Below are 13332 nucleotides of genomic sequence, written 5' to 3'. Positions count from 1 at the left end.
CGGTGTCAGTATATGTCGTTGTTACTTGGTGTATGTGTGTGTCTGTGTTACTGGGTGTCAGTGTATGTCTTTGTTATTTGGTGTCAGTGTCTGTCTTGTTGCTTGGTGTAAGTGTGTGTCTTTGTTATCTTGGTGTAAGTGTATGTATTTGTTACTTGGTGTCAGTGCATGTCTGTTTTACTTTGTGTAAGTGTCTGTCTTTGTTACTTGGTGTCAGTGTTTGTCTTTGTTACTTTGTGGAAGTGTGTGTCTGTGTTACTGGGTATCAGTGTATGTCTTTGTGACTTGTTGTCAGTGTATGTCTTTGTTACTGGGTTTCAGTGTATGTCTTTGTGACTTGGTGTCAGTGTGTGTCTCTGTTAGTCTTTGTTACATGGTGTCAGTGTCTGTCTGTGTATGTCTTTGTTACTGTGTGTCAGTGTTTCTCTATGTTCCTGGGTGTCAGTGTGTGTATTTTGAGTTACTGGGTGTCAGTGTGTATCTGTGTTACTTGGTGTAAGTGTATGTCTTTGTTTCTTGGTGCCGGTGGATGTCTTTGTTACTTGATGTCAGTGTTTGTCTTTGTTACTTGGTGTAAGTGTGTGTCTGTGTTACTGGGTATCAGTGTATGTCTTTGTGACTTGGTGTCAGTGTATGTCTTTGTTACTGGGTGTCAGTGTATGTCTGTGTTACTTGGTGTAAGTGTGTGTCTGTGTTACTGGGTGTCAGTGTATGTATTTGTTACTTGGTGTCAGTGTATGTCTGTGTTACTTGGTGTCAGTGTATGTCTGTGTTACTGGGTGTCAGTGTGTGTCTGTGTTACTTGGTGCAAGTGTGTTTCTTTGTTACTTGGTGTCCGTGTGTGTCTGTGTTACTGGGTGTCAGTGTATGTCTTTGTTACTGGGTTTCAGTGTATGTCTTTGTTACTTGTTGTAAGTGTGTGTCTGTGTTACTGGGTATCAGTGTCTGTCTTTGATACTTGGTGTAAGTGAGTGTCTGTGTTACTGGGTATCATTGTATTTCTTTGTTACTTGGTGTCTGTGTATGTCTGTGTTACTTGGTGTAAGTGTGTGTCTGTGTTACTGTGTATCAGTGTATGTCTTTGTGACTTGGTGTCAGTGTATGTCTTTGTTACTGGGTGTCAGTGTGTCTTTGTGACTTGGTGTCAGTGTATGTCTTTGTTACTTGGTGTAAGTGTGTTTCTGTGTTACGGGGTGTCAGTGTATGTCTTTGTTACTTGGTGTCAGTGTATGTCAAAAACTTGGTATATGTGTATGTCTTTGTTAGTTGGTGTAATTGTCTGTCTTTGTTACTTGATGTAAGTGTATGTCTTTGTTACTTGGTGTCAGTGTATGTCTTTGTTACTTGGTGTCAGTGTCTGTCTGTGTTACTTGGTGTAAGTTTGTGTCTTTGTTACTTGGTGTAAGTATATGTCTTTGTTACTTGGTGTCAGTGCATGTCTTTGTTACTTGGTGTCAGTGTGTGTCTGTGTTACTGGGTATCAGTGTATGTCTTTGTGATTGGTCTCAGTGTATTTCTTTGTTACTGGGTGTCAGTGTGTGTCTGTGTTCCTGGGTATCAGTGTATGTCTTTGTTACTTGGTGTCAGTGTTTGTCTGTGTTATTTGGTGTAAGTGTGTGTCTGTGTTACCTGGTATCAGTGTATGACTTTGTTACTTGGTGTCAGTGTATGTCTGTGTTACTTGGTGTAAGTGTGTGTCTGTGTTACTGGGTGTCAGTGTGTGTCTGTGTTACTTGGTGTAAGTGTGTGTCTTTGTTACTTGGTGTCCGTGTGTGTCTGTGTGACTGGGTGTCAGTTTATGTCTCTCTGACTTGGTGTCAGTGTATGTCTTTGTTACTGGGTGTCAGTGAGTGTCTGTGTTACTTGGTGTCAGTTTGTGTCTGTGTTACTGGGTCTCAGTGTCTGTCTTTGTTACTTCGTGTAAGAGTGAGTCTTTGTTACTTGGTGTAATTGTATGTCTTTGTTACTTGGTGTCAGTGTATGTCTGTGCATGTCTTTGTTACTGTGTGTCAGTGTTTCTCTATGTTACTGGGTGTCAGTGTGTGTTTTTTGTGTTACTGGGTGTCAGTGTGTGTCTGTTCTACTTGGTGTAAGTGTGTGTCTTTGTTTCTTGGTGCCGGTGGATGTCTTTGTTACTTGGTGTCAGTGTTTGTCTTTGTTACTTGGTGTAAGTGTGTGTCTGTGTTACTGGGTATCAGTGTATGTCTTTGTGACTTGGTGTCAGTGTATGTCTTTGTTACTTGGTGTAAGTGTGTGTCTGTGTTACTGGGTATCAGTGTATGTCTTTGTTTCTTGGTGTCAGTGTATGTCTTTGTTACTTGGTGTCAGTGTATGTCTGTGTTACTGGGTATCATTGCATGTCTTTGTTACATTGTGTCAGTGTATGTCTGTGTTACTTGGTGTAAGACTGTGTTTTGTTACTTGGTGTAATTGTATGTCCTTCTTACTTGGTGTCAGTGTATGTCTGTGTTCCGTGGTGTAAGTGTATGTCTTTGATACTTGGTTTCAGTGTATGTCTTTGTTACTTGGTGGAAGTGTGTGTCTGTGTTACTTGGTGTAAGTGAGTGTCTGTGTTACTTGGTATCAGTGTATGTCTTTGTTACTTGGTGTAAGTGTGTGTCTGTGTTACTGGGTAACAGTGTATGTCGTTGTTACTTGGTGTCAGTGTATGTCTGTGTTACTTGGTGCAAGTCTGTGTCTTTGTTACTTGGTGTAATTGTATGTCTTTGTTACTTGGTATCAGTGTATGTCTTTGTGACTTGGTGTCAGTGTATGTCTTTGCTGCTGAGTGCCAGAATGTGTCTTTGTGACTTCGTGTCAGTGTATGTCTTTGTTACTTGGTGTAAGTGTGTGTCTGTGTTACTGGGTATCAGTGTATGGCTGAGTGACTTGGTGTCAGTGTATGTCTTTTTTACTTGGTGTAAGTGTATGTCTATGTTACTGGGTATCAGTGTATGTCTTTGTTACTTGGTGTCAGTGTATGTCAAAATACTTGGTGTAAGTGTATGTCTTTGTTACTTGGTGTAATTGTCTGTCTTTGTTACTTGGTGTCAGTGTATGTCTGTGTTACTTGGTGTAAGTGTGTGTCTTTCTTACTTGGTGTAAGTGTGTGTCTGTGTTACTTGGTGTAAGTGTGTGTCTGTGTTACTTGGTGTAAGTGTGTGTCTGTGTTACTTGGTATCATTGTATGTCTTTGTTACTTGGTGTCAGTGTATGTCTTTGTTACTTGGTGTAAGTGAGTGTTTGTGTTACTTGGTGCAAGTGTGTGTCTGTGTTACTTGGTATCAGTGTATGTCTTTGTTACTTGGTGTAAGTGTGTATCTGTGTTACTGGGTAACAGTGTATGTCTTTGTTACTTGGTGTTAGTGTATGTATGTGTTACTTGGTGTAAGTGTGTGTCTTTGTTACTTGGTGTAATTGTATGTCTTTGTTACTTGGTGTCATTGTATCTCTGTGTTACTTGGTGTAAGTGTATGTCTTTGTTACTTGGTGTCAGTGCATGTCTTCGTTACTTGGTGTCAGTGTATGTCTTTGTGACTTGATATCAGTGTATGTCTTTGAGACTTGGTGTCAGTGTATGTCTTTGTGACTGGGTGTCAGTGTGTGTCTGTGTTACTTGTTGTCAGTGTATGTCTTTGTTACTGTTTATTAGTGTTTCTCTGTGTTACTGGGTGTCAGTGTGTGTTTGTTTGTGTTACTGGGTGTCAGTGTATGTCTTTGTTACTTGGTGTAAGTGTGTGTCTGTGTTACTGGGTATCAGTGTCTGTCTTTGTTACTTTGTGTAAGTGTGTGTCTTTGTTACTTGGTGTAATTGTATGTCTTTATTACTTGGTGTCAGTGATTGTCTGTGTTACTTGGTGTAAGTGTATGTCTTTGTTGCTTGGTGTAAGTGTGTGTCTGTGTTACTTGGTGAAAGTGTGTGTCTGTGTTACTGGTTATCAGTGGATGTCTTTGTTACTTGGTGTCAGTGTATGTCTGTTTTACTTGGTGTAAGTGTGTGTCTGTTTTACTGGGTGTCAGTGTGTGTCTGTGTTACTTGGTCTAAGTGTGTGCCTTTGTTACTTGGTGTCCGTGTGTGTCAGTATTACTGGGTGTCAGTGCATGTCTATGTTACTTGGTGTCAGTGTGTATCTGTGTTACTTGGTGTAAGTGTGTGTCTTTGTTACTTGCTGTAATTGTATGTCTTTGCTACTTGGTGTTAGTGTATGTCTGTGTTACTTGGTGTCAGTGTATGTGTTTGTTACTTGGTGTAAGTGTGTGTCTGTGTTACTTGGTGTAAGTGTCTGTCTGTGTTCCTGGGTATCAGTGTCTGTCTTTGTTACTTGGTGTCAGTGTATGTCTGTGTTACTTGGTGTAAGTGTGTGTCTGTGTTACTGGGTGTCAGTGTATGTTTTTGTTACTTGGTGTCAGTGTATGTCTGTGTTACTTGGTGTCAGTGTATGTCTGTGTTACTGGGTGTCAGTGTGTGTCTGTGTTACTTGGTGCAAGTGTGTGTCTTTGTTACTTTGTGTCCGTGTGTGTCTGTGTTACTGGGTGTCAGTGTATGTCTTTGTTACTGGGTTTCAGTGTATGTCTTTGTTACTTGTTGCAAGTGTGTGTCTGTGTTACTGGGTATCAGTGTGTGTCTTTGATACTTGGTGTAAGTGAGTGTCTGTGTTACTGGGTATCATTGTATTTCTTTGTTACTTGGTGTCTGTGTATGTCTGTGTTACTTGGTGTAAGTGTGTGTCTGTGTTACTGTGTATCAGTGTATGTCTTTGTGACTTGGTGTCAGTGTATGTCTTTGTTACTGGGTGTCAGTGTGTCTTTGTGACTTGGTGTCAGTGTATGTCTTTGTTACTTGGTGTAAGTGTGTTTCTGTGTTACGGGGTGTCAGTGTATGTCTTTGTTACTTGGTGTCAGTGTATGTCAAAAACTTGGTGTATGTGTATGTCTTTGTTAGTTGGTGTAATTGTCTGTCTTTGTTACTTGATGTAAGTGTATGTCTTTGTTACTTGGTGTCAGTGTATGTCTTTGTTACTTGGTGTCAGTGTCTGTCTGTGTTACTTGGTGTAAGTTTGTGTCTTTGTTACTTGGTGTAAGTATATGTCTTTGTTACTTGGTGTCAGTGCATGTCTTTGTTACTTGGTGTCAGTGTGTGTCTGTGTTACTGGGTATCACTGTATGTCTTTGTGATTGGTCTCAGTGTATGTCTGTGTTACTTGGTGTAAGTGTGTGTCTGTGTTACTGGGTGTCAGTGTATGTTTTTGTTACTTGGTGTCAGTGTATGTCTGTGTTACTTGGTGTCAGTGTATGTCTGTGTTACCGGGTGTCAGTGTGTGTCTGTGTTACTTGGTGCAAGTGTGTGTCTTTGTTACTTGGTGTCCGTGTGTGTCTGTGTTACTGGGTGTCAGTGTATGTCTTTGTGACTGGGTGTCAGTGTGTGTCTGTGTTACTTGTTGTCAGTGTATGTCTTTGTTACTGTTTATTAGTGTTTCTCTGTGTTACTGGGTGTCAGTGTGTGTTTGTTTGTGTTACTGGGTGTCAGTGTATGTCTTTGTTACTTCGTGTAAGTGTGTGTCTGTGTTACTGGGTATCAGTGTCTGTCTTTGTTACTTTGTGTAAGTGTGTGTCTTTGTTACTTGGTGTAATTGTATGTCTTTGTTACTTGGTGTCAGTGATTATCTGTGTTACTTGGTGTAAGTGTATGTCTTTGTTGCTTGGTGTAAGTGTGTGTCTGTGTTACTTGGTGAAAGTGTGTGTCTGTGTTACTGGTTATCAGTGGATGTCTTTGTTACTTGGTGTCAGTGTATGTCTGTTTTACTTGGTGTAAGTGTGTGTCTGTTTTACTGGGTGTCAGTGTGTGTCTGTGTTACTTGGTCTAAGTGTGTGCCTTTGTTACTTGGTGTCCGTGTGTGTCAGTATTACTGGGTGTCAGTGCATGTCTATGTTACTTGGTGTCAGTGTGTATCTGTGTTACTTGGTGTAAGTGTGTGTCTTTGTTACTTGCTGTAATTGTATGTCTTTGTTACTTGGTGTTAGTGTATGTCTGTGTTACTTGGTGTCAGTGTATGTGTTTGTTACTTGGTGTAAGTGTGTGTCTGTGTTACTTGCTGTAAGTGTCTGTCTGTGTTCCTGGGTGTCAGTGTATGTCTTTGTGACTGGGTTTCAGTGTCAGTCTTTGTTACTTCTTGTAAGTGTGTGTCTGTGTTACTGGGTATCAGTGTCTGTCTTTGATACTTGGTGTAAGTGAGTGTCTGTGTTACTGGGTATCATTGTATTTCTTTGTTACTTGGTGTCTGTGTATGTCTGTGTTACTTGGTGTAAGTGTGTGTCTGTGTTACTGTGTATCAGTGTATGTCTTTGTGACTTGGTGTCAGTGTATGTCTTTGTTACTGGGTGTCAGTGTGTCTTTGTGACTTGGTGTCAGTGTATGTCTTTGTTACTTGGTGTAAGTGTGTTTCTGTGTTACGGGGTGTCAGTGTATGTCTTTGTTACTTGGTGTCAGTGTATGTCAAAAACTTGGTGTATGTGTATGTCTTTGTTAGTTGGTGTAATTGTCTGTTTTTGTTACTTGATGTAAGTGTATGTCTTTGTTACTTGGTGTCAGTGTATGTCTTTGTTACTTGGTGTCAGTGTCTGTCTGTGTTACTTGGTGTAAGTTTGTGTCTTTGTTACTTGGTGTAGGCATATGTCTTTGTTACTTGGTGTCAGTGCATGTCTTTGTTACCTGGTGTCATTGTGTGTCTGTGTTCCTGGGTATCAGTGTATGTCTTTGTTACTTGGTGTCAGTGTTTGTCTGTGTTATTTGGTGTAAGTGTGTGTCTGTGTTACTGGGTAGCAGTGTATGGCTTTGTTACTTGGTGTCAGTGTATGTCTGTGTTACTTGGTGTAAGTGTGTGTCTGTGTTACTGGGTGTCAGTGTGTGTCTGTGTCACTTGGTGTAAGTGTGTGTCTTTGTTACTTGGTGTCCGTGTGTGTCTGTGTGACTGGGTGTCAGTTTATGTCTCTGTGACTTGTTGTCTGTGTCTGTCTTTGTTACTGGGTGTCAGTGAGTGTCTGTGTTACTTGGTGTCAGTTTGTGTCTGTGTTACTGGGTCTCAGTGTCTGTCTTTGTTACTTCGTGTAAGAGTGAGTCTTTGTTACTTGGTGTAATTGTATGTCTTTGTTACTTGGTGTCAGTGTATGTCTGTGTATGTCTTTGTTACTGTGTGTCAGTGTTTCTCTATGTTCCTGGGTGTCAGTGAGTGTTTTTTGTGTTACTGGGTGTCAGTGTGTGTCTGTTTTACTTGGTGTAAGTGTGTGTCTGTGTTACTGGGTATCAGTGTATGTCTTTGTGACTTGGTGTCAGTGTATGTCTTTGTTACTGGGTGTCAGTGTTTGTCTTTGTTACTTGGTGTAAGTGTGTGTCTGTGTTACTGGGTATCAGTGTATGTCTTTGTGACTTGGTGTCAGTGTATGTCTTTGTTACTGGGTGTCAGTGTATGTCTTTGTTACTTGGTGTAAGTGTGTGTCTGTGTTACTGGGTATCAGTGTATGTCTTTGTTTCTTGGTGTCAGTGTATGTCTTTGTTACTTGGTGTCAGTGTATGTCTGTGTTACTGGGTATCATTGCATGTCTTTGTTGCATTGTGTCAGTGTATGTCTGTGTTACTTGGTGTAAGAGTGTGTTTTGTTACTTGGTGTAATTGTATGTCCTTCTTACTTGGTGTCAGTGTATGTCTGTGTTCCGTGGTGTAAGTGTATGTCTTTGATACTTGGTTTCAGTGTATGTCTTTGTTACTTGGTGGAAGTGTGTGTCTGTGTTACTTGGTGTAAGTGAGTGTCTGTGTTACTTGGTATCAGTGTATGTCTTTGTTACTTGGTGTAAGTGTGTGTCTGTGTTACTGGGTAACAGTGGATGTCGTTGTTACTTGGTGTCAGTGTATGTCTGTGTTACTTGGTGCAAGTCTGTGTCTTTGTTACTTGGTGTAATTGTATGTCTTTGTTACTTGGTATCAGTGTATGTCTTTGTGACTTGGTGTCAGTGTATGTCTTTGCTGCTGAGTGCCAGAGTGTGTCTTTGTGACTTGGTGTCAGTGTATGACTTTGTTACTTGGTGTAAGTGTCTGTCTTTGTTACTGGATATCAGTGGATGTCTTAGTGACTTGGTGTCAGTGTATGTCTTTGTTACTTGGTGTTAGTGTGTGTCTGTGTTACTGGGTATCAGTGTATGTCTTAGTGACTTGGTGTCAGTGTATGTCTTTTTTACTTTGTGTAGGTGTATGTCTATGTTACTGGGTATCAGTGTATGTCTTTGTTACTTGGTGTCAGTGTATGTCAAAATACTTGGTGTAAGTGTATGTCTTTGTTACTTGGTGTAATTGTCTGTCTTTGTTACTTGGTGTCAGTGTATGTCTGTGTTACTTGGTGTAAGTGTGTGTCTTTGTTACTTGGTGTAAGTGTATGTCTTTGTTACTTGGTGTCAGTGTGTCTTTCTTACTTGGTGTAAGTGTGTGTCTCTGTTACTTGGTGTAAGTGTGTGTCTGTGTTACTTGGTGCAAGTGTGTGTCTGTGTTACTTGGTATCATTGTATGTCTTTGTTACTTGGTGTCAGTGTATGTCTTTGTTACTTGGTGTAAGTGAGTGTTTGTGTTACTTGGTGCAAGTGTGTGTCTGTGTTACTTGGTATCAGTGTATGTCTTTGTTACTTGGTGTAAGTGTGTATCTGTGTTACTGGGTAACAGTGTATGTCTTTGTTACTTGGTGTTAGTGTATGTATGTGTTACTTGGTGTAAGTGTGCGTCTTTGTTACTTGGTGTAATTGTATGTCTTTGTTACTTGGTGTCATTGTATCTCTGTGTTACTTGGTGTAAGTGTATGTCTTTGTTACTTGGTGTCAGTGCATGTCTTCGTTACTTGGTGTCAGTGTATGTCTTTGTGACTTGGTATCAGTGTATGTCTTTGAGACTTGGTGTCAGTGTATGTCTTTGTGACTGGGTGTCAGTGTGTGTCTGTGTTACTTGTTGTCAGTGTATGTCTTTGTTACTGTTTATTAGTGTTTCTCTGTGTTACTGGGTGTCAGTGTGTGTTTGTTTGTGTTACTGGGTGTCAGTGTATGTCTTTGTTACTTGGTGTAAGTGTATGTCTGTGTTACTTGGTGAAAGTGTGTGTCTGTGTTACTGGTTATCAGTGGATGTCTTTGTTACTTGGTGTCAGTGTATGTCTCTTTTACTTCGTGTAAGTGTGTGTCTGTTTTACTGGGTGTCAGTGTGTGTCTGTGTTACTTGGTCTAAGTGTGTGCCTTTGTTACTTGGTGTCCGTGTGTGTCAGTATTACTGGGTGTCAGTGCATGTCTATGTTACTTGTTGTCAGTGTGTATCTGTGTTACTTGGTGTAAGTGTGTGTCTTTGTTACTTGCTGTAATTGTATGTCTTTGTTACTTGGTGTTAGTGCATGTCTGTGTTACTTGGTGTCAGTGTATGTGTTTGTTACTTGGTGTAAGTGTGTGTCTGTGTTACTTGGTGTAAGTGTCTGTCTGTGTTCCCGGGTATCAGTGTATGTCTTTGTTACTTGGTGTCAGTGTATGTCTGTGTTACTTGGTGTAAGTGTGTGTCTGTGTTACTGGGTGTCAGTGTATGTTTTTGTTACTTGGTGTCAGTGTATGTCTGTGTTACTTGGTGTCAGTGTATGTCTGTGTTACTGGGTGTCAGTGTGTGTCTGTGTTACTTGGTGCAAGTGTGTGTCTTTGTTTCTTGGTGTCCGTGTGTGTCTGTGTTACTGGGTGTCAGTGTGTGTCTGTGTTACTGGGTATCAGTGTCTGTCTTTGATACTTGGTGTAAGTGAGTGTCTGTGTTACTGGGTATCAGTGTATTTCTTTGTTACTTGGTGTCTGTGTATGTCTGTGTTACTTGGTGTAAGTGTATGTCTGTGTTACTGTGTATCAGTGTATGTCTTTGTGACTTGGTGTCAGTGTATGTCTTTGTTACTGGGTGTCAGTGTGTCTTTGTGACTTGGTGTCAGTGTATGTCTTTGTTACTTGGTGTAAGTGTGTTTCTGTGTTACGGGGTGTCAGTGTATGTCTTTGTTACTTGGTGTCAGTGTATGTCAAAAACTTGGTGTATGTGTATGTCTTTGTTAGTTGGTGTAATTGTCTGTCTTTGTTACTTGATGTAAGTGTATGACTTTGTTACTTGGTGTCAGTGTATGTCTTTATTACTTGGTGTCAGTGTGTGTCTGTGTTACTGGGTATCAGTGTCTGTCTTTGTTACTTTGTGTAAGTGTGTGTCTTTGTTACTTGGTGTAAGTGTGTGTCTGTGTTACTGGGTATCAGTGTCTGTCTTTGTTACTTTGTGTAAGTGTGTGTCTTTGTTACTTGGTGTAATTGTATGTCTTTGTTACTTGGTGTCAGTGATTGTCTGTGTTACTTGGTATAAGTGTATGTCTTTGTTGCTTGGTGTAAGTGTGTGTCTGTGTTACTTGGTCTAAGTCTATGTCTGTGTTACTTGGTGAAAGTGTGTGTCTGTGTTACTGGTTATCAGTGGATGTCTTTGTTACTTGGTGTCAGTGTATTTCTGTTTTACTTGGTGTAAGTGTGTGTCTGTTTTACAGGGTGTCAGTGTGTGTCTGTGTTACTTGGTCTAAGTGTGTGTCTTTGCTACTTGGTGTCCGTGTGTGTCAGTAGTACTGGGTGTCAGTGCATGTCTATGTTACTTGGTGTCAGTGTGTATCTGTGTTACTTGGTGTAAGTGTGTGTCTTTGTTACTTGCTGTAATTGTATGTCTTTGTTACTTGGTGTTAGTGTATGTCTGTGTTACTTGGTGTCAGTGTATGTGTTTGTTACTTGGTGTAAGTGTGTGTCTGTGTTACTTGGTGTAAGTGTGTGTCTGTGTTACTGGGTGTCAGTGTATGTTTTTGTTACTTGGTGTCAGTGTATGTCTGTGTTACTTGGTGTCAGTGTATGTCTGTGTTACTGGGTGTCAGTGTGTGTCTGTGTTACTTGGTGCAAGTGTGTGTCTTTGAAACTTGGTGTCCGTGTGTGTCTGTGTTACTGGGTGTCAGTGTGTGTCTGTGTTACTGGGTATCAGTGTCTGTCTTTGATACTTGGTGTAAGTGAGTGTCTGTGTTACTGGGTATCAGTGTATTTCTTTGTTACTTGGTGTCTGTGTATGTCTGTGTTACTTGGTGTAAGTGTGTGTCTGTGTTACTGTGTATCAGTGTATGTCTTTGTGACTTGGTGTCAGTGTATGTCTTTGTTACTGGGTGTCAGTGTGTCTTTGTGACTTGGTGTCAGTGTATGTCTTTGTTACTTGGTGTAAGTGTGTTTCTGTGTTACGGGGTGTCAGTGTATGTCTTTGTTACTTGGTGTCAGTGTATGTCAAAAACTTGGTGTATGTGTATGTCTTTGTTAGTTGGTGTAATTGTCTGTCTTTGTTACTTGATGTAAGTGTATGTCTTTGCTACTTGGTGTCAGTGTATGTCTTTGTTACTTGGTGTCAGTGTCTGTCTGTGTTACTTGGTGTATGTTTGTGTCTTTGTTACTTGGTGTAAGTCTATGTCTTTGTTACTTGGTGTCAGTGCATGTCTTTGTTAATTGGTGTCAGTGTGTGTCTGTGTTACTGGGTATCAGTGTATGTCTTTGTGATTGGTCTCAGTGTATTTCTTTGTTACTGGGTGTCAGTGTGTGTCTGTGTTCCTGGGTATCAGTGTATGTCTTTGTTACTTGGTGTCAGTGTATGTCTGTGTTATTTGGTGTAAGTGTGTGTATGTGTTACTGGGTATCAGTGTATGTCTTTGTTACTTGGTGTCAGTGTATGTCTGTGTTACTTGGTGTAAGTGTGTGTCTGTGTTACTGGGTGTCAGTGTGTGTCTGTGTCACTTGGTGTAAGTGTGTGTCTTTGTTACTTGGTGTCCGTGTGTGTCTGTGTGACTGGGTGTCAGTTTATGTCTCTGTGACTTGGTGTCAGTGTATGTCTTTGTTACTGGGTGTCAGTGTGTGTCTGTGTTACTTGGTGTCAGTTTGTGTCTGTGTTACTGGGTCTCAGTGTCTGTCTTTGTTACTTCGTGTAAGAGTGAGTCTTTGTTACATGGTGTAATTGTATGTCTTTGTTACTTGGTGTCAGTGTATGTCTGTGTATGTCTTTGTTACTGTGTGTCAGTGTTTCTCTATGTTACTGGGTGTCAGTGTGTGTTTTTTGTGTTACTGGGTGTCAGTGTGTGTCTGTGTTACTTGCTGTAAGTGTGTGTCTTTGTTTCTTGGTGCCGGTGGATGTCTTTGTTACTTGGTGTCAGTGTTTGTCTTTGTAACTTGGTGTAAGTGTGTGTCTGTGTTACTGGGTATCAGTGTATGTCTTTGTGACTTGGTGTCAGTGTATGTCTTTGTTACTGGGTGTCAGTGTATGTCTTTGTTACTTGGTGTAAGTGTGTGTCTGTGTTACTGGGTATCATTGCATGTCTTTGTTATATTGTGTCAGTGTATGTCTGTGTTACTTGGTGTAAGAGTGTGTCTTTGTTACTTGGTGTAATTGTATGTCCTTCTTACTTGGTGTCAGTGTCTGTCTGTGTTCCGTGGTGTAATTGTATGTCTTTGATACTTGGTTTCAGTGTATGTCTTTGTTACTTGGAGGAAGTGTGTGTCTGTGTTACTTGGTGTAAGTGAGTGTCTGTGTTGCTTGGTATCAGTGTATGTCTTTGTTACTTGGAGGAAGTGTGTGTCTGTGTTACTTGGTGTAAGTGAGTGTCTGTGTTACTTGGTATCAGTGTATGTCATTGTTACTTGGTGTCAGTGTATGTCTGTGTTACTTGGTGCAAGTCTGTGTCTTTGTTACTTGGTGTAATTGTATGTCTTTGTTACTTGGTATCAGTGTATGTCTTTGTGACTTGGTGTCAGTGTATGTCTTTGCTGCTGTGTGCCAGAGTGTGTCTTTGTGACTTGGTGTCAGTGTATGTCTTTGTTACTTGGTGTAAGTGTGTGTCTGTGTTACTGGGTATCAGTGTATGTCTTAGTGACTTGGTGTCAGTGTATGTCTTTTTTACTTTGTGTAGGTGTATGTCTATGTTACTGGGTATCAGTGTATGTCTTTGTGACTTGGTGTCAGTGTATGTCTTTGTTACTGGGTGTCAGTGTATGTCTTTGTTACTTGGTGTAAGTGTGTGTCTGTGTTACTGGGTATCAGTGTATGGCTGAGTGACTTGGTGTCAGTGTATGTCTTTTTTACTTGGTGTAAGTGTATGTCTATGTTACTGGGTATCAGTGTATGTCTTTGTTACTTGGTGTCAGTGTATGTCAAAATACTTGGTGTAAGTGTATGTCTTTGTTACTTGGTGTAATTATGTGGCGAGTCGAAGAGACTTAGTAGTTGGCAGGAAAAAAGAC

Source organism: Heterodontus francisci, unplaced genomic scaffold (assembly GCF_036365525.1).
Source record: "Heterodontus francisci isolate sHetFra1 unplaced genomic scaffold, sHetFra1.hap1 HAP1_SCAFFOLD_72, whole genome shotgun sequence".
NCBI classification, from domain to species: Eukaryota; Metazoa; Chordata; class Chondrichthyes; order Heterodontiformes; family Heterodontidae; genus Heterodontus; species Heterodontus francisci.
This window is presented reverse-complemented; position numbering follows the sequence as displayed.